We start from the raw sequence: 26799 nt of genomic DNA, 5'->3' as shown, positions 1-26799 counted from the left end.
CTCAGCAACACGTGAGCTTTTCTCAAATGAACTGATACCATGGTTCTGCAACTTCTTGTACATTCAAGAAAGTGTCATTGACCACGTGCTTTGTCCATCTGTCGGTTGTGTTCATTCTTTTTGTCAGCTGCGTAGTATTCCTTCCTGGGGACTCCTGAGACTTGTTTAGCCACCCCCTGTTGAAGGGCTTTTAATCCGTGTCGGTATTTGTCCCTTTGGCCAGTACTTTTAAGGGCTTGTCCAGGAATGCTTCGACATCTGGGCGAGATGGGTGTCCACATGCTCAGGGATGGCGTGAGGATGGACGGACACAGCCCCCCAGCCCCAGGATGCTGGGACAGGTCCACTTCTCTGCACCGTCGCTGAGCGCCAGGAGCAGGGTGGATTTGGGGAGATGGCGGACGACACACCCCACATGCTTTCTGGAAGACTAAGCCAAGCCTCAGAGGTCCCCAGGTCAGTGAGGGAGCAGCCCACCCGAGGGACCCTGGTGGACCAGGCAGCTGAGCCACACCATCTCTCGGGCTGGGCCCAGGAGCAGGTGGCTCCGCCAGCAGCCAGCCCTGAGCTATCACAAGTAATACAAGGGACAGCAAGTGCCCAGCAGCGGCAGCACGCCAAGCACCCTTCCGGCCCCACTGAAGAAAGCGCACAGAGCATCGAGCGGCTCTCCCAGGCCTCACTGGTGGCAGACGCTGGGTCTGGGCTTGAACCCCGGTAAAGCCCATCTGCAAGGCCCACCACCACATGCTCACACCTAGAAAGAGGGCAGTGGTCCCGAGAAAGAAGGAACGGCAGCCTCACTGCCCTTCCTCCGAGGCTCAGGAGGTTTCCCCCTGAGCTCAGGGGCAGGCAGCCAACTCTCGCGACCACAGGGAGGGAGGAGGGAAGGATGTCTCTGCTTGCAGGTCGGGAAAGGACTGGCAGAGAACCCTAAGCTTGGGGCTCATTTTAGCTCTGTCACTCAAATGCTGTGACCTTAAAGCAAGTCCCAGTCCCTCCCTGAGACTGCTTTCCTCTCTGGTTCCCCAAGAGGGACGTCTCAGGAGCAAGTCAGCTCTGGGAGGCAGGGTGCTTCTAAAATTGTGATGGGCACCTGGGTTTGGGGGCAACTGTCACCCAGTGTACATGTGTGTCCGCATGCCCATGTGATGGGCGTGTCATTCTGCTCACCCCCAGGGACACAAATAACAAATAACAAAATAACACAAATAACAAATCTCCAGACAAATACAGATACACTTGGCTAGAAAGCAGAGCTGAGTGGCCCATGAAGGGCCCAGGCCGTGTGCTGCCCCAGCACGGAGCAGATAGTCTCCGCATTGAGAAGACAGATGTTTTCTCCTCTGAATATGTCTAGAGACATCACAAGCCCAGCATTTTGCCTGTGAGAGCCCTGGCTCAGAGAAAGGTTGTGACATCCAGAGAAACGGGTGCAGGGTGGCGCTCTCCGTATCAAACCCTAGTCCGACTTCTGTTAAAGAATGGCCCTGTCAGGGCACCTGGGTGGCTCAGTGGGTTAAAGCCTCTGCCTTAGGCTCTGGTCATGATCCCAGGGTCCTGGGATCGAGCCCCGCAGCGGGCTCTCTGCTCAGCAGGGAGACTGCTTCACTTCCTCTCTCTCTCTGCCTGTCTCTCTGCCTACTTGTGATCTCTGTCTGTCAAATAAATAAATAAAATCTTTTAGAAAAAGAAAAAGAATGGCCCTGTCATGAAGACATTCTGCTCAGGCCCCATGAGCCCAGCATGGGGTTCCTGCCACTGCGGCTCCCACACCAGCCGGTGTCCCTCGGCAAGGCCTGCCCCCTCCCCACCGTTGGCACATGAGTGGCCTCCTCTTTCAAAGCCAGCCGGGGCTTCCAGTGTGGAATGGCTTTCCCCCGACTCTCCGAGGTCCCCGGTGGGGGCGGGGGTGGGTAGATGCTCCTGGGAGCCCAGGTCAGGGTGTAGCCAATTTTCCAGTCCAGCCTAGCAGGACCCGTCTGGTGGGTCTCCCCACCTTGAGAAGCAAACCCAGGAAACCCCAGCTGTGAGAGAAGCCTGAAGTCCAGGGGCCGCAGTGAGTCTGACGGGCATCTCGGGCTGAGGGCTGGCTCCCCCATCAGCCCAGTTCTGAGATTCGGAGGCTGGTGGATGCCACCCCCTGGGGATGCAGGACAGCCCTGCACCCTCTGGGGGAGTGGGGAAGAGAGCCCGCGGCACCCCCCTTCCAGTCCTGCTCCCGTCCCTCAGCCCCAGAGAGCCCACCAGCGCCGTTCCTACAGGCCTCCTCAGCTGCACAGGCCGCCCGGCCTGCCGGCTTTGTAATGGTTAACTGGAGTAATAAAAACGGGCGATGATGGGGTTTTTGATTCCTTATCAGAATCTCCACGGGCTGCGAAGGCTGAGAACCACCTTCACATGCAGCCAAGCAACTCCAAGGGGAAAAAGCATCCCCAAACCTAACGCCTTCCACCAGTGCACACTTCGCAGTAAAAATAGAAGAGGAAATCCCTAGTCTGCGGCTCCGAGTGGGACAAGCGGTCCGGCGGCAGGACAGCAGCAGGACAGCAGCAGGACAGCAGCAGGACAGCAGCAGGGAGGGCTCTGTCCTTCCATCGCAGGCTCCCGCCTCTCCCAGGGCAAGTCAATACCATGTCATTGGGAGGCCTTCTGTACTTTGCCACCAGCCCGCCAGGCTTTACCGTGGGGACCAGAAACCCGCGCCTTAAATCTGCATTCGGCACCACGAACGCTCCGGCAGGCGGCCTGTCCAGGCAGCAGACCCCTGGGGTCCACATCCCCACAACACAGCGTCCCCAGACCACCCTGCAGCTCCGTGTGCGAGCACACCCGGACACAGGGCCCAGAGAGGCCGCGACCCACACCAACATGTGGTGGGCAGCCTGGACTCCTCCAGAAGCCGGAGGGCTCGTTCCCGGGGCTTCAGGTCTGGGGCCGCTCCGCAAGCCCCGCTCGCTGATCATGGCTGGTGTGCTTCTCACCTTCCATGCCTGAGATAGCGTGCCGGCGTGTTACCAAGTACAGCCAAATGTGCATATACTTCACCAAAAAATAAAATAAAAAATTCCAGAACAATCGTTCCAGCTGGTGCTTTTTGACGTTTGAGGGCCCTGGGCACGGTGATGGGCAGAGGCCTGAGGCAGGAACTGTGGCACGAGTGAGGCAGCGAACGTGTGAATGGGCAGATTCTCCCAGGGGCACGCGGTGTGGGGTTTAGGGGCCTCAGGGCGCCCCCTTTCTCTCTTAGGGCCTGGTTCCGGGCTGCTCGCACAGGGGCCGCCCCACCTCCTCCCACCTCAGCCCCCAGGGGCCACCCCACAAACCCTCTGTCCCAGGAGACCAGGACCCTATTCTGAGTCCTGCGTTAGGTCACGCGCCCTCCCACTCACATTTCTGCTGAATCTGTACAGCTCTTACAAGGACCCACCTGCACTCACGTTGTTGGGCTGTTTGCCGGCCAGCTGAGAACACGGCTCTCAGGTGTCTGGGTTCATCACTCACTCACTCATCATTCATCTACCCGTCTACCCCTCTGAAGTGGGTCTGCACCAGCTGCTCGGGACCCACAGGTGGAGACAGGGACACGATTTCCACCCTTGCAGAACTCAGTCACTCCACTGGTCCACGACGTATGGAAACAAATTATCCCGATTCAAGGTATTTCTATCTCAGCCCTGGTCCCTAAATGCTGCGGTTGGCCAGAGTAGCAAGGGGCAGGCTGACACTCCCCTGGGGGGGTGGGGGTCCGCCAGCAGATGCAGCTGTTGGGCCCTGCATGTGCAGTGATGGGGGTGGGGCACAGAGAGGACAGACGGGTGGACATACCTGTTCCAACTGCAGTGACACTCTTGTCCGGCACAAGGACTGTGTGCCTCATTCCCCGGGAACCCACGAGCGATTGGTGAATAAACAAACAATTGGCGAATAAACGGGCTGTGGTGTGTGAACCCTGCCACTTGACTCACTTGGCCCGCCCACAGCCATCCGTCCTGGCTCCCTCTGTCTGGAGACTGGGGTGTGCCTGCAGAGGAAGGCCAGGAATACAGAATTTACAGAAGGCCCACAGGGGCCAGGACCCCATAGGTGGAGCCTCCCCGAGTCTAGCACCCTCTGGGTGGCTGGCCTCCAGATTCCAGGTTTCCCTGCATGGCCTCTGGGAATGAGCCCGGCTCACTCACCCCTGCCCAGCAGCCAGCCTCCTGGCATCCAGCTGCCACCCACTAGCTGGACAGTCCTGGGGCACCCCTCGACGGCTTTGACTCTCAGTGTTCAAACCCTGAGGTCCGTGTCCACTTAAAGGTGGTGGGTTCCAACCCTTTGATTGGTGGGATCGGTACTCAGGAGGCCAAAACCCCGAAGTATGAAAGACCCAGGCTGGGTGAGCCGGCAGAGTGACAGCCCTTTCAAGCCCTTCTTGAAGTCTGGGATGGGGGGCAGGGGGCAGGGGCAAGCAGAACCTGCCTGTTCTGCAGATGGAGAAAGCGAGGGCTGCCTGGTAGGACATGAGGAAGGCGCTAGAACGTGCTACCCCTGAAAAGCATTGAAAGCTAGAAGTGGCCATGTCCACAAAGCGGATGGGACGTCTTGGGTGAAGATGTGAAAGTTCATTTGAAGTTCGCCAAGACTTTCAGTGCCCAGGGCCTTGAAATCGTTTCCTGGGGCCGTGGGAAAACCGCGTCTGAGCAGAGAACCGAAGGCCACAGTGAGGAGAAGCTTCCCGGGCTGGGAACTACGGGCCGGCCCGGCCGGGAGCAGACCAGAAGTGGGCTCTTGGATGATGCAAGAGGCCTGGGACTTGGGGCCAGGACGCAGACCCAGCAGGGAGGGAGCAGGGCGTCGGCCCATGTGGCTCCGACACACTCACCTCCATGTCCTGGGCCTGCGTCCTCGCCTCTGACATCTCCCCCTGCTCACTCCTGTCTGGGACACTAGTCCAGAGCTCTTCCCAGGGGCCTTCTTGCAGGACAGCATGGAGCTGGCTGGGCAGAGGGAGGGAGGCCTGCAGGCGTGGGAACACAAAGCATGGACCCAAGGGAGAGAATATGCGGTCAGAACTGATAGGAGATGAAGGATAATTTGCCGGGAGCAGGGAGGGGGGCACATCAGAGGCCAGGGGGAGGACAGCCCCAGAAGGGGAACTTCACAGCTCTGGAAAGCCCCCCGGGCGTGGGGGGTCCTGCAGGCTGCTGGTGGGAGCCCCAGGGAGGCAGGCTGCCCTGGCTGGCGACTGGTGGCTTCTTTGGAAGAGGTTTTCCTCTCTCCTAGCTGCAAAGGAAAAGAGAGGGAGGTGGGGGTGGGTGGCAGCTGGGAAACGGGGAGGCGTGGTGTGGGGGCCCCTGCTGGCCAGGCTCAGACATCCAGGAGGAAGGCAGGAAGGCTGCAGGCAGGCAACCGCTTGTTGGAGTTGACAGTGGCTGCTCAGCGAGGCGCGCAGCATCCGAGTTGGGACACGCCAGCCATGGCAGCCGCTGCCACCACCTCCCACTCACAGCCAGCTCTCTCCTGACATGTCCCAGGGATTCCTGGCTCTGCATCTGCTCTCTACTGTCTCACTGCTTCAGGTGGGGGCATGGGAGAAGGGGTCCTCATGGTCTCATGTCTGCTCTGTGACCAGTCCAGTGCTGGGCTATGAGGACAGAGTGACATGTCTTCAGCTTGGAGGGACCTGGGACACAAGGGTGGGCCCCCAGCGAACAACCAAACAGCAGAATGAGGTGGGGCATGTGCCAACTCTCCCAACAAGAGTGGAAGGCTCTTAGAGCCTGGGAAGAGGGCCTCTGTGAACCTTGACAAGTCCCTTCCCCTATCTGAGCCTCAACTTCCTTGCCTGAGCAATAGGTCAGTAGCCCGTTACGAGATGCATCTCATCAGCAACATTAAACATAGGTGCTTTCAATGGGTTTGTGGATGGATGGGTGGGTGGATGGATGGGTGAGTGAATGGATGGATGGATGGATGGATGGAAGGATAGATGGGTGGGTAGATGGGTGGGAGATGGATAACATGTTAGTTCAGAAAATGTAGAGACAAACACAATCGGAGGCTTTCATTTAGTTTGGTAGTATTCCCCGAGTGCTTACATTGTGCCCATCTCTATGCAAGGCACCAGGGGAGGTTCTACATGAAAAGTAGCAGACAGAGGGGAATTTGAGGTTGAGCATGGAATTTTCTGTTGCTAGTAATTATAATACATGGACTCACCTGGTACTGGAGACAGCCCTGACAAAGATGGTCCTTGTCCTTCTAATACTCTGGCAAATAGATGGTCAGTGATGTCCTCGGCCCTGGAGAGAGGAAGCAATGGTGCAGACAGGACAGGCTGCTGAAGACGGCTCCACATTGGGGAGGATGAGCAGCAGGCAGGTCCATGTCCTCCAGGCTGGCCAAGGAGATCCTCTGAGTGGCCTCCAAGGGTCTGGTGCCCTGCCCCAGCACCTGGCCTAGCTGACCTTCATTTTATTTTGTGTCCCCTTGATGCTGGGCTATGTGTCAGCTCACAGTGCCACTCACTGGTTGTCAGGGATTCTCTCCCATTATCACAGGAATGTGGCACTTTAAGGTCAGGTCAGCGCTGAAGCTGGAGGACAGTGTCAGGAAGCAGCTCAGAGCACCAGCCCTCACGTGAGGGTCTCTAGGCCTCACAGAGGACCCTGCCTTGGTCTGTACACCTGGCTCGTCCTCCAGTCCTGGCCTTTGCTCCCTTGTGCTTCAGCCCCAGATGAGGCCATGACCTTCTATCAACTCAGCTGACCAGTGAGTCTTCGTTTCCAAGTTGCAGTCCTATGACAGGGAGAGCTTCTGGTTGTCTGGTCACGGCTGGATGCTGGGTTGTACTGGCTATAAGTCCTCAGGTAGCCTCTGCACAGGGGGCTTTCTGGTGGGCTATCTTTCCCGGAGCAGGCATGGCCGTAGGGCTGTTCCAGATGGAACCCAGGGCCTCTGGCACCAGGGCTGTGGGCAGGGACGGTCGCTGGTGGACGCACCCACGGCAATGCTGTATGTGTTCAAGGCAGAAAAGGCACCTGCACAGTACCTGTCCACTCGGCAGGCCTCGTAGGGCCCAGGCATTCCGTGAGCCTCACTCTGGGTGCTTCTGGATGAGACTGACGTGTGAAGCAGCGGACGGAGTCAGGCAGATGGCCCTCCCAGAGTGGGTGGTGGGCCTGTTCCAATCCCCTGTGGGCCCGGAGAGAACAGAAGGCTCAGCAGGAACCTAGTGGTTCCGTTTCTTCGGGAACCTTTACCAATGCACCTCCCCCTCCCCAGCTTTCTCCTCTTCTCCTCCGTCAAGGACAATAAAGATGTCATCTTGGTGACTCTCGGCCTCACTGGGGTCAGCTTGGTGACTCTCAGCCTCACTGGGATTACAAACTACGACCAATCCACAGCTCCTGGGGCTAAAAAAACCGCAAAAAACAGAAAACCAGAATTGCATCACCCAGAATCAAAAAGAACCGCCAGCTTCCTCTCGCACCTCGAGGGCCCGCTGCGTCTCTGACCCTCTCCCTCCAGCTTCTCGGCCCCGCTGGAATGGCACGTGGCCCTCTCTGCCCAGAATGGAGCTGCCCAAGGCCGGCAGCTGCTCGCCACATGCACCCATTGAAATTTAACCCGACTGAAAATCAGTGAAATTGGAAAGCCGGGTTCCAGGGCTCCCAGTCAGGGTAGTGGAGGCTGCGGCAGCAGGCAGCATGCATGGGGACACTGGAGCATCGCGAGTCACTCTGCTGGCCTCTGCCAGCCTAGCCTATGCCCCCACGCCCCACCCCGACCACTTCGGCCTGGTTAGCACCACCATGCGCCCCCTTCACTCAGCCAAGCAAACGCAGCCCCAAGGAACCTGTGCCCCAAGTTGCTCCAGCTAGTTTCTCCGGTTGGGTCAGGTGCCCATGAGCCAAGGCACACGGGGGGTGTGGGCGCTGCCCTGGTCCATTCCTGGGCCCAGAGCAAGTCTGCAGGAACGTGGCCTCACAGGCAGCCTTGTGCGAAGACCCGGCTGCCGGGACAATGTTGCTCCCAGAGTTGAGCCTGTTGTGCCGAGTGTGAGCCAGGCCCTAGGCTGGCAGCCAAGCGAGACAGTGAGGTTCCCTGGCTCTCCCCCAAGAGGGGCTCTGAACCTCAAGCTTAGCCGAGTCAGGGGGCTTTTCATCTCTGCAGAGAAAGTCTTTGCAATCTGATGTTCCGAATGCCCAGTGTGGCCACTTTTGCGCTGGAAACAGGAGGCCTGGGTCTGGGGGTACTTCGCACTGGCTCCATGTGTGGCTTTGAGCATGGGGCTCCCCTCCTGGACCTCAGTTTCCTCCTCTGAATGCAGGGTGTCACTCTGGTCCCTTTGCCCAGGACGAGAGAGCTCACGGCTCCCTGGGCACATGGGAGGGGGGCAGTCATTGTCACCAGCCCCACATCAGGAAAAGGGATCAGCGCTAATGGTCCTGGGCTCCGGGGCTGCCCCACGCCCTGCTTCTGGAGAAAGACAATAGGACAGGAGGGCAGGGCAGGGGACATATGCCAGCAGGGTGGAGGCCGCGTCAGAGGAGCTGAGGAGCTGAGGGACCCCACAGGCAGCCCGGCCCTTGGTCAGATGAAGCCGGCCATACCAGGGCCAGGACCCTTGGCACAGAGGGACATGGGGACAGGAGATGAGGGGATTCTGCTGCCAGGGCCAGGGCGGGACGGCATTCTTGAAGGAGCAGGAAACAGATGGTCCAACCAGGACAGTGTCTTGGGCCTTCTGGGAGCAGGGAGGGGCCAGGAGCAGGGAGGAGGCCCTACCGGGGCGGACATGAAGCTGGTGGGGCTCCAAGCCGGGTGTCCCCATCACGGGGGTGGCGGAGGGGGTATCAGGGACATCCCTGACCCATACGGCCCCTGGGAGCCATGGTTGCCCTGGATGAGGAGAGTGAGGCCGTAGCAGGTACGGGGGGCCAGAGGCTCAGAGTTGACTGGCCGGGCCTGCTGTGATGTCCCGGCTTGGTGGGGATTGTGGGCATGTGGCCTTCTGTCCATGTGCACCCAGGCCAGGGGGTCTCGGCCTCCAGTCCCAGCAGAGGCAACCAGAGAAGTAGGAGAGGGGCTCTGGGCTGGGGCACAGCACAGCTGAAGGAGGCTCACAGCCTGTTCTCCTGTCACGAAAGCACCTGCTGTGGGAAATGTCCAGCGGAGCAGGGACAGTCCGTCCCAAGGGGCCAGAGGCTCCCAGCTCCCCATTCGCTAGCTCCGTGATGTCGAGCAAGTCACTCACCTTCTCCAGGCCTGTTTTCTTGTCTAGGAAGTGGGCGGGTAACAGTGCCCACCCCACAATCTCATGGGGTCCAGTGAGCAAGGGTGTGTACTGTGCCGGAACACAGAGAACAATAAACACCATTTCTTTTCCATTCCAGAAGCTGCACCTGGGTAAGACACACATCAGGTCATGTATTGTAAAGGCCCTTTGGATACCAGAATGACCACAGCAGGGTCCCACGCAGCCCCCACGCTCAACCTCTGTGATGTGGTGGGGGGGTCCGACAGCAACTCCCACAGGCACAGGGACACTGGGCCAGGGCAAGGAAGGGGCACGGGGTGGGGGGGGTGCATAGGACCTCTGGGTGGGCAACCCATCCCGCGGACACTTCCTGCTCAGCTCTGTCCACATCCCTGCCGGTGAGGTCTCAGGGTAGGGACTCCCAACCCAGGAGCCATCAGGAGGAGAGCAGGAGGGCGCCTTGACAGGACATCTGCCCGGAGCTGCTCGGGCCCCTCCGCCGGCCTCTCTGAGCCATTCCCTCATCTGTGAAATGGGAACGAGGGCCACCCCTAGAAGGGGATGCCCAGCAGCACGCATCACTGGCCACAGCCCCAGGGCTTCGCGAGCACCCTCTGAACTTGAGGCTCCCAGTCTTTAGAGTCGGGGAACGTGATCCAGCCAAGACTGGGCTCTAGTTCAGAGCAAACTGAAGACCAGGGTGGGACCCTGGGCTCTGGGAGAGGCAGCCTCGTCCCTGTGCCCACGCTGTCCGGGTCTGTGGCGACAGCCGAGGGCCGAGGACACGGATGCTGGGCTGGTGACCCGTTCGGAGCCCCCCTGCTCTGCAGACGGGGTCACCCTGCTGGCTGGCAGCCTGGGTTCAGCTGCCCACCACCCCCCCAGATAAGCATTGTCAGATACTGTGGGTCACAGAGGGGAGGCACCGAGCAAGCATAAGTCACAGCATCTCAGGACCCGAGGGAGGTGTTGGGTAAGGCTGGGCCCCCACCGGCAGCCCCTAAGGAAGTTTCTGGCTGAGGCACCAAGCACTGGTGCTCGCTCATGGCCCCTCCCTCCTTGGATGCTTCTCCAGGAGAACACCACCTCTGGCCCCCCCATCTGTGCCCACATCCCCCTGGGTGCAGAGACACCGGGCCAGTCTTGAGAGCAGGGGGCTGGAGACTGTGTGACATAAGAAGCTATGTCACGTCCTGCATCCTAGGGCAGCTATGACAACAGAAATACATCAGGAGGATGGACATCAAGTCCCAGGTGGACCTCAGGTGCTTCCTAGAGGGTGGGACTGGTCCAGGCCACACCCTGAGCCCCCAAACCCCCTGTAGTTCCTCGGCTGCGGACACATCTCCCCCCACCCCTTCCTCCTCCATTGCACGGCATCTCCCTGCATGTGCATCCAGGTCCAAATCTCCCTTTTATAAAGTCCAATTAGGACACACCCCACTTCAGCATGACCTCGTCTTAACTACATCTGCAACAACTGCATTTCCAAACAATGCCCCATCCTGAGGCCCCGTGTTTAGGAGGCAACACATGAAGCTGGAGGAGCACGGTGGGAATGAGGACGGGGAGTGGCTCTGTTTCCAATGACACTCAACCCTTAGGAGAACCAAGACAGACCGGAGGAGGGTCCAAGTCTGACTTTCTCAGAAGAGAGATCTCGTGGCAAAGCCCGTGGGCTAACGCTCTGCTGTAGGCACAGCCCCAGGGCAGCAAGGCCAAGGAGCAGGAGGAGAGGCAGGTGGCCAGCTGCTGAGTGAGAAGCAGCTTCCCCAGTGAACAGTGGTTGTCAGTCCTGTTGGACCGCTGGTCTCTCCGGTGGACGGGCAAAGAGGAATTCACCTGCGGCCCCATTATCTCCGGGGCCCACTGGCAACATGGCTCCCTGGGGATTAGCCTGCACAGCCCTGCCAGCGGGCAGACCCAGGGAGGTGGGTGCTCTGGGTCGGTCCCAGGAAGGGGAGCACAGACAGGAGGGATGGGGCTGCCCCAGGCAGAGCCCATCCCAGCATCTGACCTCACTCACTGTGTTTGAACCTCCAGCTCCCATGCAGACCCTCCAAGCCCCCCTCCCCGCACTCCCTTCGTAGCACTCGCTGAGCTGAACAAAGGCCAGGCTGAGGGCGGGGGGGGGGGGGGCAGGCTCTCCCAGGCAGCAGGAGGGCTCTCCTCTTTCCCATCCCACTCAGAATGACCCTGGGCTCCCCATGTGGGCTGGGGGGTGCTACGGCTCCTACCTCTGGGAGCTTCCTGTGGGACTTGCAAGTCATCTGAGGACAAGGGATGGAGACACGAGATTGATGGGCTCCAGGACCACCTGTCAGGGCCCCCCAGGCTTGCCATGCTTTGCAGACCTGGAACATCCCTGAACCTTGCCTCAGAACAGCCCAGAGGTGCAGGGACCCCAACAGGTGAGGATGCTAAGGCACGGCAAAGGGACCCCCCCAGGGTCCCAGCTCAAGAGGGACACCAGGAGACATCCCGCCCCAACCAGACGGCAGGGACTCATGGCCTCCAGCTCCTCCTCGCAAAGCCCAGCTGCAAACCCAGAGGCTAACAGAGACAACAAGGGGAGAGTTCCAAATGTGCACTGGGTGGGGGCTGTCAGGAGCCCCAGGACTGGAGGGGTGGCTCGGCGGGGGGCACCTACATGCTTTCCGCACAGAACGTGAGGACCAAGGCCTGGCATCTCCTGATTCCCGACCAGAAGGAAGGGGCTGCACCATAGGACCCGCAGCCCTGTGCTCCCACCCTGGAGAGCCCCCGACCCCTCAGGCCAGAGCCTCTCCCACCAAGAAACACTAGGTGGCTCCAGGAAGGGGAGCCCCATCTCACAAAATGGTCCAGCAGCTCCCCACCCCGAGCCCCAGCAGGGCCTCAGGAGGACCCCCAGGGGACGCCCTAGAGGCACCAGATAAACCAAGGAAACCCAAAAAACACCACAAAGCCTTTGAAAACCGAGACTTCCCTGCAGCCACCACCCAGGGCTTGGGCCAGGAACACGCAGGAGCCCCGGACAGGATGCTTCAGCCTAAAACAAAATCTTCACTAAATGAAAAGGGTACCGTGGAAAATCACACCCCAGTGAGGAAGACAAGCAGCTGGCACTAGCACCAAGAAGGACAAGATGCTAGAACTTTCCAGAGAGGATTTTATGTTGCCACTTTAGGAATGCTACAAAAAAGCAATTACCGGGCCTCCAGCGGCCAACAAAACATAGAAATTTCCAGCAAAGGAGCAGAAATTCTATAAAAGGACCAAATGGAAATTCTAGAGCCGAAAAGTGTCCGAAGAGAAACAAAGACTCAATAGATGGCCCCAGAAGCCAAGAGGACCCAAGGAGGACACAGTCCATGGGTCTGGGGACAAATCGAGAGAGACAGCCTATGAGAGCAAGAAAGAGAGCGGAGGCTGAAGAAGACGGAACACAGGCTCCAGGACTAAGACCTGCCAGGTTTCTGGGGAATGTGTGTGGCTGGAAGAGGGTTCGAACAAGGGGTGATGGAAAGCTCCTCAAATGTGGTGAAAGATGGGATCAGAAAAGCACAACACATCTCATCCACGGTCTAGACAGCCCGGCGCTCAGAGGGGAGGTTACGGCACGTGAGTCCTCAGGTCCGTCATCCTGAACCTGGAAGAGGAAGTTTAGTACAGCAAGAACAGAACACGAGGGAGTCGGCGAGCTGACAGGAGAGTAACAGAGACATCAGTGAGAAGGAAGCCGCTTCTCAGAAAATCAGTGTCGTCTATAAACCTCTAGCAGGACTCACAGAAAGAGAGAGACAGAGAATGCCACCCCTCCCAGGGAAAGGCCTGGCCTGCTACGCGGTCCTGCAGCCTCGAGAGCACAAGAGAAAACCGAGTCACTCTTCACGAGTCCTGCACCCAAGGAGAGCCAATCCCCCCAAAGCTCGGACCACTGGAACCCAACCCAAAGAGATAAGTCAAACAGTCCCCTAACCCCGTGAGAAACTGAATCCATAGTTTAAAATCCCCCAAAGCAGAGATCTCCCAGATGTGATGGTTTTATTGGAGAATTCCAACAAACATTTTAAAAAGAGCAACACTGATTTTACACGACTTTTTTTTTTTCCAGAACAGGGAAGAGGAGGGACCTCTCAACGTCCCTGATGAAGCTGGTGTTGTCCTGATGCCAACACCAGACAAAAACATTGCAACCCTCCCTCCCAAAAAAACCTGAAGCACTATAAAGCAATGTCTCTTGTGGACATTGTTGCAAAAATCCTCCACAAAACAAGCAAATCCAGCCCGTCCGTGTGTGAAAGGAACTACACACCGTGACCAGGTGGGGTTCACTCCCAGCTTGCTAGCTCAATACTTAAAAATCAGAGAATGTAACTCACCCTATCTATCCGCAAGTGGAACAGAGAGATGACGTAATCGTGTCAACTGATCCGCAAAAGGCATCAGACAGGAGCCGCCACCATTCGTACTAAAACCCCTCGCAAATTAGGGACGGGGGGCCCTTCCTCAACCCGGTCAGGATACGCAGCGGCTCCCGGGGTTGGAAATCAGCCCAGATAGCCACAGCTGTCACTCCTCAAGAAGAAAACCCCAGAAACAGACCAAAGACCAGCCCTCGATCCCGAAGACCGACGATGCTGCAGGTACCACTGGGAGGCACTTACCCAACCACTGTACCGAGAAGGGGAAGCATCCCAGGCCGGGATCGGGCGTAGGAGCTCAGATGAGGGGCTCAAGTCTGGGCTCTGCCCTGTTCTCGGGTTTCCAGTCCTGAGCCCGGGACATGGGTCATTTTCCCCGTTTTTCTGAACTCAGTTTCTGCTCCCTGTAGAACCAGCAGCAGAGACTGCCCTGGGCGCTCCTTCCGGACAGGGACAGTGCACGGTGCCCTCGGGCGGGGCAGAGGGCAGACAGGCCAGCAGATCCATTCAGGGGAGGCCCTGGCTCGGGAGCTGAGGGATGGGCAGGGTTTCCTGGCAGGCTGGGCGTCGGCCTGCCTGTGGACACACAGAGGTCAGAGTCACCACATCAGAGGGCCCGTTGTGGCTCTCTGTCCCTGACATGGCCTGGCAGCTGACTTTGGAGCAGGCCAGGCCCAGGGACGTGCCTTCCGAGGACTCACGCTGGAGAGCGAGGCACTGGTCCTTATGTAAAAATGGCAAAACACGGCAGGTTTGCCCCCACAGGTGGTGAGTGGAAGGGAAATTGTGTTCCCCCTGGAAGTGCGGAACAACTCGCATACTGATGATAATTGAGCCCCCCTGCTCCCCAGCTCCCAGCCCCCTGTCAGTCAGGCCTGGAACGCTGACTTCCTTCCTCATGGCCAGTCCAGGGTCCACCTCCAGCTCAGAGGGCTTTGTGGGGATGGGCCAGTTCAGGGCTGAGAGAACCCCCAAAGGGTCAGAGGGGCAGGACTTCTTGGAGGAGACCAATGGATCTGCAGGATAAAGGGCCAGGAGAGACAGAGGGGGAAGGAGCCCTGCCTGGTGCAGGAGGCCTGGCCAGGGGAGAAAACGTGTTGGGGGTGGGGGGCTACTGCAACCACACGGGGAAGGTGGTTGTTTGGGTAACAGTTGACTCCGGGCTGGGCCACTCTGAGTGGAGCTCTCCTGAGACCAGGTCATCAGGGCCAGGAATCACAGGGGTGGCAGGTCTCAGCTCAGAGCTCAGCACAGAGCAGGCGCCTGGTTCCTAGAGGCAGAGGGATTGCTGCAGCCAGACTATCCAGAGACCCTCCCCCGGCGCCTGAGAGCCAGCGTGTCTACCTTGTCCTCGCAGGAGACCCCAGCCTCCCTCCAGAGCAGGCCCCCCTGCTCACAGCCCACATCCCGGGCAAGATGCAGATGGAGCCCGGGAAGGGTTAGGAGGGTGTTGGAAATGGAGAGACTTCTTGCTGGGGCCTCCCTTCTCTCAAAGTCCTTTAGTTGCAGGACGGGGACTCTGGATCCAGGGCACCCAGAAAAGGACAGCTATGCCTGCCCGCTTCCCCACCCAGGAAGGCCGGGGTCCACTGCCCAGCCAGTATGAGATGTGACAGACAAGAAGTCACCCACCAGGGAGGGGGTCTTGCTGCTGGATCCCAGGCCAGGGAGCTGCTCTGAACGGGCCACAGCATCACTGGCCTGGAGGCCTCTCCAAGCCACTGGTCTGGGGATGTTTGTTACGCAGCTGTGGTGCTGGAGGGACACGTCTGCCTTTTTCCACGGCACAGCCTCCTGCTTGGGACCGAGGCCTGCGCTCACCTCTCTGAAGCCTGGGCTTCTGAACTGCTGAGTCTCGGGCCTCCATGAACACCTTGAGGTCCAGTCCGCCTCAGGGCCTTTGCACTTGTCCTTCTCTGCCTGGAGGCTCGTGCCCTTGCCACCTGCCACCTCCTTCTCCACACTGGCCTTGATCTCCACACCCAGCACAGCCCATGGCGGCTTTGTGCATCTGCCTGCCTGCTAGTCTGATGGCCGCTTTTCCCACTGGCTTTTCAGTCTCTTGAGAGGAGGGACTGAATCTTCTTGGCTGTCCTATGACCTTGGTGGAGCCCCAGCCCTAATACAGGGCACCAGGTGAATGTTACCGGATGTGGGGTATGACGTGGTCTGGTTGGCATTCGTGAGAGGACTCTTGGGGCAAGGCCAGCCTGTGGATAGAGCAGAAAGAGCACAGGCACCAGGCTCAGGGGGATGGAGGCCGCTCCGGGGCTGGCGAGCAATGCACGGCCTGCACGACGAAGGAAGGGTGAATGGGTGACAGTGTGTCTTTGTCAAAACCCACAGAACGGGACAATACAGAGACCCCGAATGTGAACTGTGCACTTCAGTTCCTGAGAATGAGATAAGATCAGCCCATCGACCAGAATCAAGAATTCAGATGGGGGGAGCGCCTGGGTGGCTCCGTGGGTTAAAGCCTCTGCCTTCAGCTCAGGTCGTGATTTCAGGGTCCTGGGATCGAGCTCTGCATGAGGCTGTCTGCTCAGTGGGGAGCCTGCTCCCCACTCTCTGCCTCTCTGCCTACTTGTGATCCCTCTCTCTCGGTCAAATAAATAAATAAAATTAAAAAAAAAAAAAAGAAATCAGATGAAAGGGGTGTCTGGGTGGCTCCGTGAGTTAAAGCCTCTGCCTTCAGCTCAGGCTGTCGTGATCCCAGGCTCCTGGGATCAAGCCCCGCATCAGGCTCTCTGCTCAGCAGGGAACCCGCTTCCCTTCTTCTCTCTCTGCCTGACTCTCTGCCTACTTGTGATCTCTGTCTGTCAAATAAATACATAAATAATCTTAAAAAAAAATTTAGATGCTAATAATGAGGGGGAAACCCACGTGTGTGATGGGAACCCCATACTTTCCATTCAATTCGACTATAAACCTAAAACTGCTCTAAGAACATTAAATGTATTAACCTTTAGAAGTCCCTGGGAAATGACGATAAGGCAATTCTGGGCCCACCAGAAGGGTTAAAATAAAGACAGACATCAGCAGAGTTTGGTGAGGCCATGAAGCGAGGGGGAGCCTGGTGTGCCATGCCGGCCATCCCCGAACCCCCATGAGGACCAGCACGCCCCCCAGGGCTGCCAGGAGAAGGCGCTCGGAGCCTTCGGCTCCCCCAGAAACACACCTGCGCGTGTGTTCATCCAGAGACACGTACAAAGATGTTCGAGGCATCGCACCAACAACCCAGTCCGCGAGCTGTACAAGGGGTGAACCCGTGCTGAACGCCGGAGCAGAGCCCGCACAGAAGGGGTCATGAATGAACGCGGCTGCACACGGCACACGGACGAACTTCATAAACACCAGACGGGGTGATGGGAACCAGACACAAGGAGAGCACGCTGCCCGGTTCTATTTATACGATGTGCGAACACAGTCAAAACCACGGTGTGATGACAAAAGTCAGTGGGGTGGGGGGAGGCCAGGCCAGGGAGCAGGGCCCCCTCCCTCCCTCTCCCTTCCCTCGGCTGCCTGCCCTCCCTCTCCCCATCTCCGGCTTGCCTTCGTCTAGCCACCCCAGTCCTGCAGGGGGACCCCCTCCTCATCTGGATCACAGCAAAGCCCAGCGGATTCTCCAGGGAATTGGCTTCGCTGGGCGAGGACTTTTTGAACCAGACTTCAGAGTGGAATTTTTTTCTCTCAAAATAGAGAGGAATTGGCTGTCCAGCAGTTAAAGATAGAATCCTGTGGCAAGGCCAGGGTCTGAGTCCCTGTCCCAGCTGGCCAAGGACAGGGGTGTGGAGGCCTGGCTCCACCGCTCCGGGGGCTTCGGGGCCCTCCCCTCCCGGTTGCAGCTGGCGCTAAGTCAGAGGGCCAACAGCCCACCCCCACAGGCTGGGGGCCTGGAGGAGCCAGTGGGAGAGCCAGGATGGGCTTCCTGGAGGAGGGGACCCCCGAGGAGACCAAGTACACTGGTGAGAGAAAACGGCTGGCACTCTGAACCTGGAGCTCAAGGGGGCTGTGGGCAGCGGTGGGCAGTCTGTTTGGGGCCAGATCAGGTAAGGCCCCCAGTGTCAGCTCAGAAGGTGTGTTTCATGTGTGCACACTGAGGGTCACTGAAAGACGTGGAGCAAGGGTGGTGCGTGAGGGAGAGCCTGCCTTGGGCATGAGGAGTCTGCTCAGAGTTGGGGGGGAGGGTCCAGCCTGGGCGTGGAGGGCTGGGAGCAGAGGGGACGCGGACCAGAGCCAGGCTCTGTGCAACCCCCACTCCTGGAGAGCAGGCGAGATCTGGTCCATCAGGAGGCCACAGTCTCCAGTGTAAAGCCACACCCAGCCCAGTGCAGGGAGCCCCCCAGCCACCCCGGGGCCTGGCTCCAGGTGCCAGAGGCAGCAGGCCACGGGAGCAGCTTGGGGCCCACCGTAGAGCCAGGACAGGCTGCCCCAAGCAAGGATAGGTACTTTGTCAGGAAGCCCAGGTGTGCACTCCTTACTGTGGACTATGGGCATGTGTGTGTGTATGAGTGTGTGTGTGTGTGTGAGAGAGAGAGAGATGGCACATCCCCACCAGGGGCCCAGGTGGAGGCCGAGACACCTGTGAGTCGTGCGGTCCACCCTGAGCTCAGCGTCCCTCTGGGATGTGCCCGCAGGGTCCCAGGCCTCTCTGCCTGTGCTGGCAGCTCTTCCCAGCTCTGACTCACCTCCCAGGGCCAGGTGGAGGGGGTGGCCGTGCACCTGCAGGGGCGCTGAACCCCCAGGAAGGATGTGCTGGAGTGACGACAGGTCCCTGCCTTGCCACCTGTGCACCTCAGGGCACTGGTTCCCCTTCCCACAGCGTGTTCTGTACCCGGACCCCCTTGGCTTGGCGTCCGTGAGCCCCCAGCACCCCAGCTTCTCTCTGAGGGGGCAAAGGTGATGGGGCAGACCATGTGGGCAGGAAGGCAAGGGTGATCGGTCCCCACTATGAAGCCAGGGTTTGCACACGGAGCCCCTAGTGGGACCAAGGGGCTGAACCCCCTACAGTCACCCCGAGCCACGGCGCCTGCACACACACACACGGGGGACAGACAACTGGGCTGGCAGAGCCCCCCCAACCCCAGCCATGTCGCTTCAGGTCACAGAGCACACTGTCCATGTGGTGGGAGAAAATCAAGGCTGGGGGGGGGGGTGCACCTCTGCTCAGGGCCACACGTCCGCTCAAGGAGGATGAAGCAGTCCAAGTGGACCCCGTCCCAGAAACTCTCCTGGTCACTGCTCATTTAAAGACAACTCTGTGGAGTTACAGGGCCATACAACAAACCGAGCATATTCAAGGTATAAAACAGGAAAGGGCCGCAGGTTGTGTGAGTACGTCATTTGTACATACACACCTCTAGACGCATCCCCACACTGGCCCCTCCCCGACAGTCTGCACTTCCTGGTGGTACCAGACACAACCACATCCTTGGAAATCCTTCCGTCTGACCTCTTTCGCTCAACAAAATAATACTTTGAGATTCTCCCCTGGGGTGGCTCCCACCCACATTGCTGAGTACTAGCTGAGTACTAGCCGAGTACCAGCTGAGTACTCAGTACTGAGTACTAGGGATGCGGCTGCCCCACATCTTCGCCAACACTCGGTATGATCGGTCTTTTTAATTTTAGCCGTTCTTCCTTGTTATTTCCCAAACGGCCAGTGACGTTGAGCCTGTTTCCAGGTGCTTATCTGCCACCCATACGTCTTATTTTTATACACCTTCTTTTCTTACCTGTGGGTTGTTTGTATTTTTATTATCAAGCTTTGAGAAGTCTTAATGCATTCTGGATACACGTGGTTTGCTGAGATTTTGTCCTGGGCTGTAACTCGCTTCTCGTCCCCTACAGCATCTTTTGGAAAATGGACGTCCAAGACGGAGCAGGAGCTCAGAGACCTGCTGGCATGTTCCCCTCTCTTCACGCTTGTCAGCATCTGTCCAAACGCCCCCGCCTCCCCCATGCAGAGGGTCACACCCCTTTGGGACCGTGCCTGCCCCACTCGGAGCCTCTGTCTCCCTGTCTGTGCCTGTCACTCTACAAAGCCAGAGCCCGGAACTCTTCGAGGCCCCGGGGTACTCCTTGCTCAGGGTCTGGGAAGTGCCAGGACCCAAGATGGGGCAAGAACCAGCTGTGTGAGTTTCAGGAACACAGCAGAAGAGGAGAGGGGCGGACGACCAGCCGGTGTTTTGAAAGGCTGCAGGTCTGCAGCTCCTGAGGGAGGGCAGGAAGATGGGGGCAGGCCCACCCTTGGGCTCCAAGCCTCCCCTCCTTGCACTCCCTGCACCTCCAGACCTGTTAGTCACCCAACAGCTGCAGGGCGGGGTGGGGGCTTCCAAGGATGGGGTCTTACCCGTCTCCCCCAGGAAGAACCACCCAGATGCCTCAGACCTCCCCTCTCTGGAAAGGCCAAGATGTTCCCCCAAACAGGTCTTCAGACACAGCGGGCAGCAAACGCCTGCTTTGAATATCAACGTTCTCCAAAGATCAAAAAAGAGAAAAGAAAGAAAGGTATTTTGGAAACATCTAATGTGCCAACGAATTAAGTGTCTGATTATTAACGAGCTCCCTCCCAGAAGAAGGGGAAAAACAGCCAGGATCCTCAGCCAGCCTCGCTGAAATCAGATAGAGAGAGAGAGTTTCTTACGCTGTGAGTACAGGCCACGAAAACAAAGCAGACAAAGGGGACCCCATCGAAGTTGTAAAAGCCTGCAAGGGAAGGGAGGCAATCCTCGGAATGAGACAGTAACACACAGCACAGGAGAAAACCCTTGCAAATCACTCCCCTGAGGAGGGGTCTGCGTCCAGAATACGTCAAGAACCACAACTCAACAACACCGAACACCGATACCCGATTGTGAAGGAGACGAAGGACTTGGACAGACATTCCTCCAAGCCTGTGGAAAGACGCTCAGCACCACCGAGCATTAGAGAAATTAAAATCAGAACCACAGTGAGGTTGGGATTGCTGTGTTCCAAAATACGGAAATAACACATGTCGGCAGAAACGTGGCGAAGGTGGGAGCCTGCACCCTATCGGCGGGGCCACGACACAGGGCGGTCCCTGCCGAAGACAGTGTGACTTTGGGCAAAAATGAACAAGAGAACGCCCTATGCTCCGACCCCGTGGTCCCACTCTGGGTTTACACCCGAAGGAAGTGACAGCTGGGTCTCAAAGAGGTTATTTCCAGGCTCATGTTGAAAGCAGCTCGGTGCACAACGAGAGGTAGAGGCAGCCCATGGGCCGTCAGCGGGTGAGTGGAAAAGCAAAACGTGGTGTACAGACACAGTGGGGCATCACTCCGCCTCAGAAAGGAAAGAACGACCCCTGCCCCCACGGGGACAAGCCCTGAGGACACCACCCAGACACAGGACACGCACGGGGACCCCACACACATGACCCGGAGTTATCAGCCTCAACGACACAGACAGCAGACAGTGGGGGTGGGACTGGGGAGCAGACAGGGGTCCATGCATCACAGGGACAGGGTCTCCGTGGGGGGATGGAACGTTCTGGAGACCTGTTCCACCACTGTGTGCCTATAGATAACACTACACTACGAACTTAAAAATGATTAAGATGGTACATTCATGACATGTGGGTGTTTCGTTTTTTGTTTGTTTGTTTGTTTGTTTTTTGCCACAGTTAAATTTAAAAAAGAAAAGAAAAGTAAAGTAAATGAGAGTTCCTTCTTCCTCATCCTGAAACTCGAATCTCCTGCAATGGGTCCCAACGGGCTTAAGCATGGGATTAGACATCCATGGTCCTCACAGCCACAGCCAGAGTGAGTCCCTCCCTCGTGCCGTATCTTAGCCCTGCTGCCTAGAGTCTCGGGAAAGCTGGCAAACGCACAGCCCCTCATCCGTCTGTCCATCCATCCATGTGTCTACCCACCCACTACCCAGGCACCCGTCCAATAAATATTCACCCAGTGATTATTCTGTACCCCACGCTCTCCCAGGGGCAGGGGGCGTAGTGAAGAACAGGCAGACAAGTTCCTGCCTCACTGGGGTCCCCTGTGGGGGGTGACGGGCAGGTGGGCAGCAGAGAGATGGAGACAGAGAAATGATAGGTAGATAGATGATACCGGATAGAAGGATAGACAGATGATAGACAGACGGATAGATGATAGATAGATAGATAGATAGATAGATGACTGATAGATGGACAGACAGATAGATGATCGATAGATGATCAACAGATGATAGATAGATAGATAGATAGACAGACAGACAGATGATAGATAGATAATACCAGATAGATGGATAAAGAGACAGATGATAGATGATAGAGACAAATAGACAGACAGATGGATAGATGATAGACGGATAGATGGGTTGACAGACAGACAGATGACAGACAGACAGGTAGACATGCTAACTCGCACACAGTACAGCCCACAGGCTACCAAGATCGCAGGAACCAGCGGCAACTGTTTCTCAACATGAAACAGGGTGAGGGGGTGGTGGGTCAGCCCCTCGGGATGGGGGTCCCCTTCTGGCTAGCCCCAGAAGAAGGGATTGTGGCGGGGGCCAAGAGAGAGGCTCTGTGAGGAAGGGGAAGAGCTGGATCAGAGCGGGGTGGGGGCAGGTAGAGAGGGAGTCAGGGCTGGTCCAGGGCCTGGCGGGGCTGAAGGGCAGCGTGCAGGTGAGCGGGAACCATGGGAAGCCCACGTGGGGACAGGGCTGAGGGAGGGGAGCAGCCCCCTTCCCTGGGGCTCCACATCCCTCCCCGTGTCACCGCAGGACTTCCTGCCCAGGTCCTCTCCTGGCCCCCGAAGCCGTCTCTCCACCTGAGCACTTGCCCTCGCGTTGGGGGGACAGGGGGCAGCGACCACTAATCCAGGCTCAAAGGGGGCCCAGCATGGGGGGTGGTCCTGGCTCCGCAGGGACGGGCGCACTCACCTGCAGAAGGGGCCCCCAGCCCCCCAGCTAATCCCACCACCAGCCTGATCGGGTTTCCCACAGCTCAGACCCTGCTTTCCCAGGGCCGCGCGCCCCACCAAGGTGCTTTCACGATTGTCCTGACAAGCTGAGCGTGAAGGAAGGGAGAAGCCGCCTGTCACCAAACGTCCCCAGTGGGTAATTATCTGGGATTAGCGCAGCTGCTCCTCACCAGCGTCCTGACCCTTGCAGGCACCTCAGCCAGGAGAGGCGGGAAGGGTCTGCCTGGCCCCACCGGCCCTGGCCCTGCGGCTGGCGGACCCGACCCCCCAGCTCCCGCCGCACCAACCCCCCCACAGACAGACAGAGCCGGTGTGGCCACAGACGCTGTTTTTGAAAGGTCTGCGATGTCCTCTTTGGCATCAGATAGAGCAGGGGAGGGAGTTCACACGTGACTGACCCTGGTCTGGGATCTTCAAGGTGCTCGTCTGGAGGGGGAGCAGTGTTTTCCTGGGAGGGTCATGGAGGAGCTGGCATGGCCGCTGTGTCTTCCGGGGCGGCTGGCCCCTGGTTCGGCCCCACCAGCCTCGTGAGAGACTCAGCCATGGGCACCTGATACAGTTGGTACTTTCACATCTTGGGCATTCTGATGGCTGTTCCTGGGATCCCATCGTGATTTTAATTTGCATTTCCTACGGCTACAATACTACGGTTCACATGTGCTTGTTTGCCAGCCTCCCGCCCATGAGGTGTCTGTTCAAGTCCTGCCCCCTTTTCCAGCTGGTTGTTTCCTGTTGTTGAGTTCTGAGTGCTCTTTATATATACTAGAACAAGTGCTTTGTCAGACAGCTGTTGGCAAACATCTCCTTCCAGTCTGCAGTTTGTCATTCATTCCCTTGTCAGCATCTTTCACAAAGTCAGAGTTTTTAATTTCTATCAAGTCAGTTTAATGATTTTTTTTTCTTTTATGGACTCTGCTTTGGGTGTTGTTCGTAAGATTATTCTCCACAGAGATGGGATTCCTGCCTGTAGCTGTGGCCCCAGGAACTCATGGCTGTGGGATCATGACATGTAGAGAGAAGGAAAGGGAGGCACCTGGGCTGGGGAGCTGGGGCTGGGGCACTGGATGACAAGTCACTGGACCCTGGTGGCTGCAGAGAGATGGAGGTGAGGGCAGATTCAGACAGAGCAAGGGCAGTGTCTGGTGTGGGAGGCTGGGTGCTGGGGGTCCTGGAGCCTCCCCAGATGGGTCTGTGCAGGGGGCTGGGTGCTGGGGGTCCCAGAGGCCCCCTGGGACAGGTCTGGGAAGGGGGCTGGGTGCTGGTAGTCTTGGAGCCCCCACAGATGGGTCCGTGCCAGGGGCGGGTGCTGGAGGTCCTGGAGCCCCCCGGGACGGGTCTGTGCAGGGGGGCAGGCACACACAGAGCCCGCCAGTGCAGATCACTGGGCAACAGGCCTCCAACGAGGCTACAGCTGCCTCATGGGGAAAGGACCGTCTGTCGGTCTGTAGACAGTGAATCCCGAGGCCGCACCCACCAGCCCTCAGGCTGCAGTAGCAGCATGGAGGGGAACCCCAGGGGTGCCTTGAGGCTAGCTCCACAGCTGTGGAGGGTGGGGGTTGGGGGGAGGGCCCGGGAGCCAACCTGCACCAGGGATAGAGATGCAGGTAGCAGCGGAGGAAATAGCCCCAGGGGAGAGACTTCACAGGCTCCGAGGAGGGTACATGTGCACACAGCCTGGCCCCCAGGACCTTCAGCACAGCAGACCCTGCTGGGTGCCTGGGACTCTGCTCTGTGCTTGGGCTGCAGATGCCCAGCCATCGAGGTCAGGACAGGGGAGCCTCGTGACCGGATCCGTGCCTATAGAGGAGACCCGAGAGCTTACGCCCTCTCTGCTTGTGGCCAGTGAGGACAAACGAAGGTCTGCTGTCCTCTGGATGTGAGGCCTCACAGGACATGGGCCCTGCCTGCGCCCATGGTCTCCGACCTCCAGCCTCTGGAACCAGGAGACAGGCTGCAGACTGTGGTGTCCCCTTACAGCTACCAGGACGCAGATGGAAAGCGCTAGAAACCACCGGCGAAGCCTCCTTCCTGTCTGGCCCGCCCCAACACCAGGTGCCTCCCCTTCACTCCTGCCTGAGTGCTGGGGGGTCGGGAACACCTGGGTTAGGGTTAGGGCAATCATCTGGGTACCAGCCCCCTCCTTTGGGCCCAGGAAACCTGGGGTTATTTCTGCTCACATTTGTTGACTGTGGGATGGAGCGTTCCCACTGATGGGCTCTGTCCAAATCCCCATAGTGCCAGGAAGAGCCAGGCCTGAGGGGAATCATGGGAAATGAGAGGCCACAGAGACCCCATGGCAGAGCCACCATAGCCCACCAGTTCCCCAGGGAGGGCCCACACACGAGACTGTCTCCTCAGGTGGGGTCCCCAGACGCCATCTCTCCGCCTGGCCCTGAGCCACCTCCCCATCCCCCCAGCACCTTGCAGGGAGCAAGGGAGCAGAGGCTGAGAATGGGGACAAAAGAGACACACAGGAGAGGGTCCAGGCCCCCAGGATACCTCCATGCCTCTGTCACCTGCTCTCCCCAGAACTGCCGCCAGAATGCGGGACAGACATTCCCTGAGTGAGCATGGGGTCTGGTCCTTGGGGAAGCAGTGTAAAGCAGGGACAGTCAGGGAAGACAGGAGCTGGCCAGGAGGCCCCCAGCCACACCAGGGAGACTTGAGGCCAGGCTGCAGGGGCTCTTTCTAACCTAGCCCACCCACATCAGCATTGCCTCGGGAAGCCCCCCCAGACCCAAGAATCTGCAGCCTCCCAGGGCTGGGCCCCTCCCAGGCCAGCTGCCGCTCTGCTTCACCTGAGACCAGTCTTGGGATGCTCACGAGCCCCACACACTCTCTTCCTTTTCTTGGGCATATAAAGGTGTCCCGCAAAGCTCTCTGCCTCCTCCCGCTGATGCTGACCAGCCCTGGCTTAGCACCAAGGATATGCCAGGAGCTGTGCCCTTTGCCAGCACAGACGGGGACTCCATGACAGGACGAGGACTGTGAGCCGTTGCAGTGGGAGAGGAGGGAAGAGCTGGGAAGGGGTTTGGGAGTCCTAAGAGATCACCCACCAGCTGCTGGCATCTGCAGACTGGGACCTTATCTGGGGACAGTGTCTCGACAGAGGTCATCAGGTTCAATGAGGTCATTGGGACTTAACCCAGGATGACTGGTATCCTTATAAAAAGGGGAAATCTGGACAAGGACAGGTACCCAGGGGGGAAGGCCACATTGGGCCCGGAGTGCTGTGGCCACAAGCCAAGGCGGGCAGGCCCTCCCCAAGCACCTTAGTGGGAGTGCGGCCCTGGGACACACGGTCCTGACTTCTGGCTGTGGATTGTGTGAGCTGCACCAGCAAAGAGCCAGCCGTCTTGAAGCACAGGTGTGGGGGGATCCCTGGAGCTCATGTGGGACCCAGAGCAGGCCCCCAGGTGGGAGCTGCTGGGGAAGAACAGGCAGGGCCTTGTCCCCGCAGCGTTGCCCCCTGGTGAGGTAAGCCCAATGCTGGGCCCCAACAAGCTGTCTGAGAGCCACGGCCGCCAGGCTCCCTACCTCCTGGCTTCTGCACCCCACGCCAGCTCCCTGTTGGACAGACTCCATGCCGGGGCCACACAGAGAAGGGGTTAGTCCCCGCTCAGGCAAATCAGCACCTTTAGCCTCGGCTCCTGGCATGGCGGAAGCCAAGGGCTCTCCACTAAGCCAGATCCCGCCCCATAAAATTCCAGTTGGTGCTTGGTGTGTGTTTCCACCGGAGAGAGAGGCACCGTGCAGACACGATGCAAATGTCAGGTCAGACTCTAAGCCCACCAACCCGTTGGATGAGCTCCCGAGCTGGGAGCTGGGGACGCACAGTTGGGTCCCGCAGGGGACCCGAGCATCCCTGCCCCTGGAGGGGAGCCCGTCGTCTCCCAGGGCTCAGCCGCCTTTCCTCCTCCCACTGACTTTATTTTAAGCCCAAATGTTAAGGACATTTGCAAAGATGTAAAACAATGCTATTCTTCTTCCTATTTTTTTGAGAGCATAGTTATTTTTCTAGAACACGTTACTTGCAGTAGCGTGTCACGGGTAGAGTTGCTCATGATAATTTCCCTGAGCCGGATTGTTATGCCCGTCTCAGAGATGAGCGAACAGGGACTCCTCACCCTAACCTCGTGTGACTTTGATATGACCCTGCTGTGATCTCGGCTGTCAGCCCCATCTGGCTCCTCAACCCCAC

At 58.3% G+C, this 26799-nt stretch overlaps 1 long non-coding RNA gene across 1 annotated transcript in view; it reads right to left on the bottom strand.

The window, feature by feature from the left end:
* Nucleotides 1-1638: 1638 nt before the first annotated feature.
* LOC101684034 overlaps nt 1639-26799 on the bottom strand; it is a 29100-nt gene continuing 3939 nt past the window's right edge. The window contains exons 3-5 of the long non-coding RNA XR_201096.3: nt 9245-9392; nt 6205-7400; nt 1639-4024 (exon numbers count right to left, since the gene is read on the bottom strand). This is a non-coding gene — a long non-coding RNA (uncharacterized LOC101684034). The remainder of the gene's footprint in view (nt 4025-6204; nt 7401-9244; nt 9393-26799) is intronic.

Source organism: Mustela putorius, unplaced genomic scaffold (genome assembly GCF_011764305.1).
Source record: "Mustela putorius furo isolate JIRA1106 unplaced genomic scaffold, ASM1176430v1.1 tig00000139_pilon_pilon_pilon, whole genome shotgun sequence".
NCBI lineage: Eukaryota > Metazoa > Chordata > Mammalia > Carnivora > Mustelidae > Mustela > Mustela putorius.
This window is presented reverse-complemented; position numbering and strand designations above follow the sequence as displayed.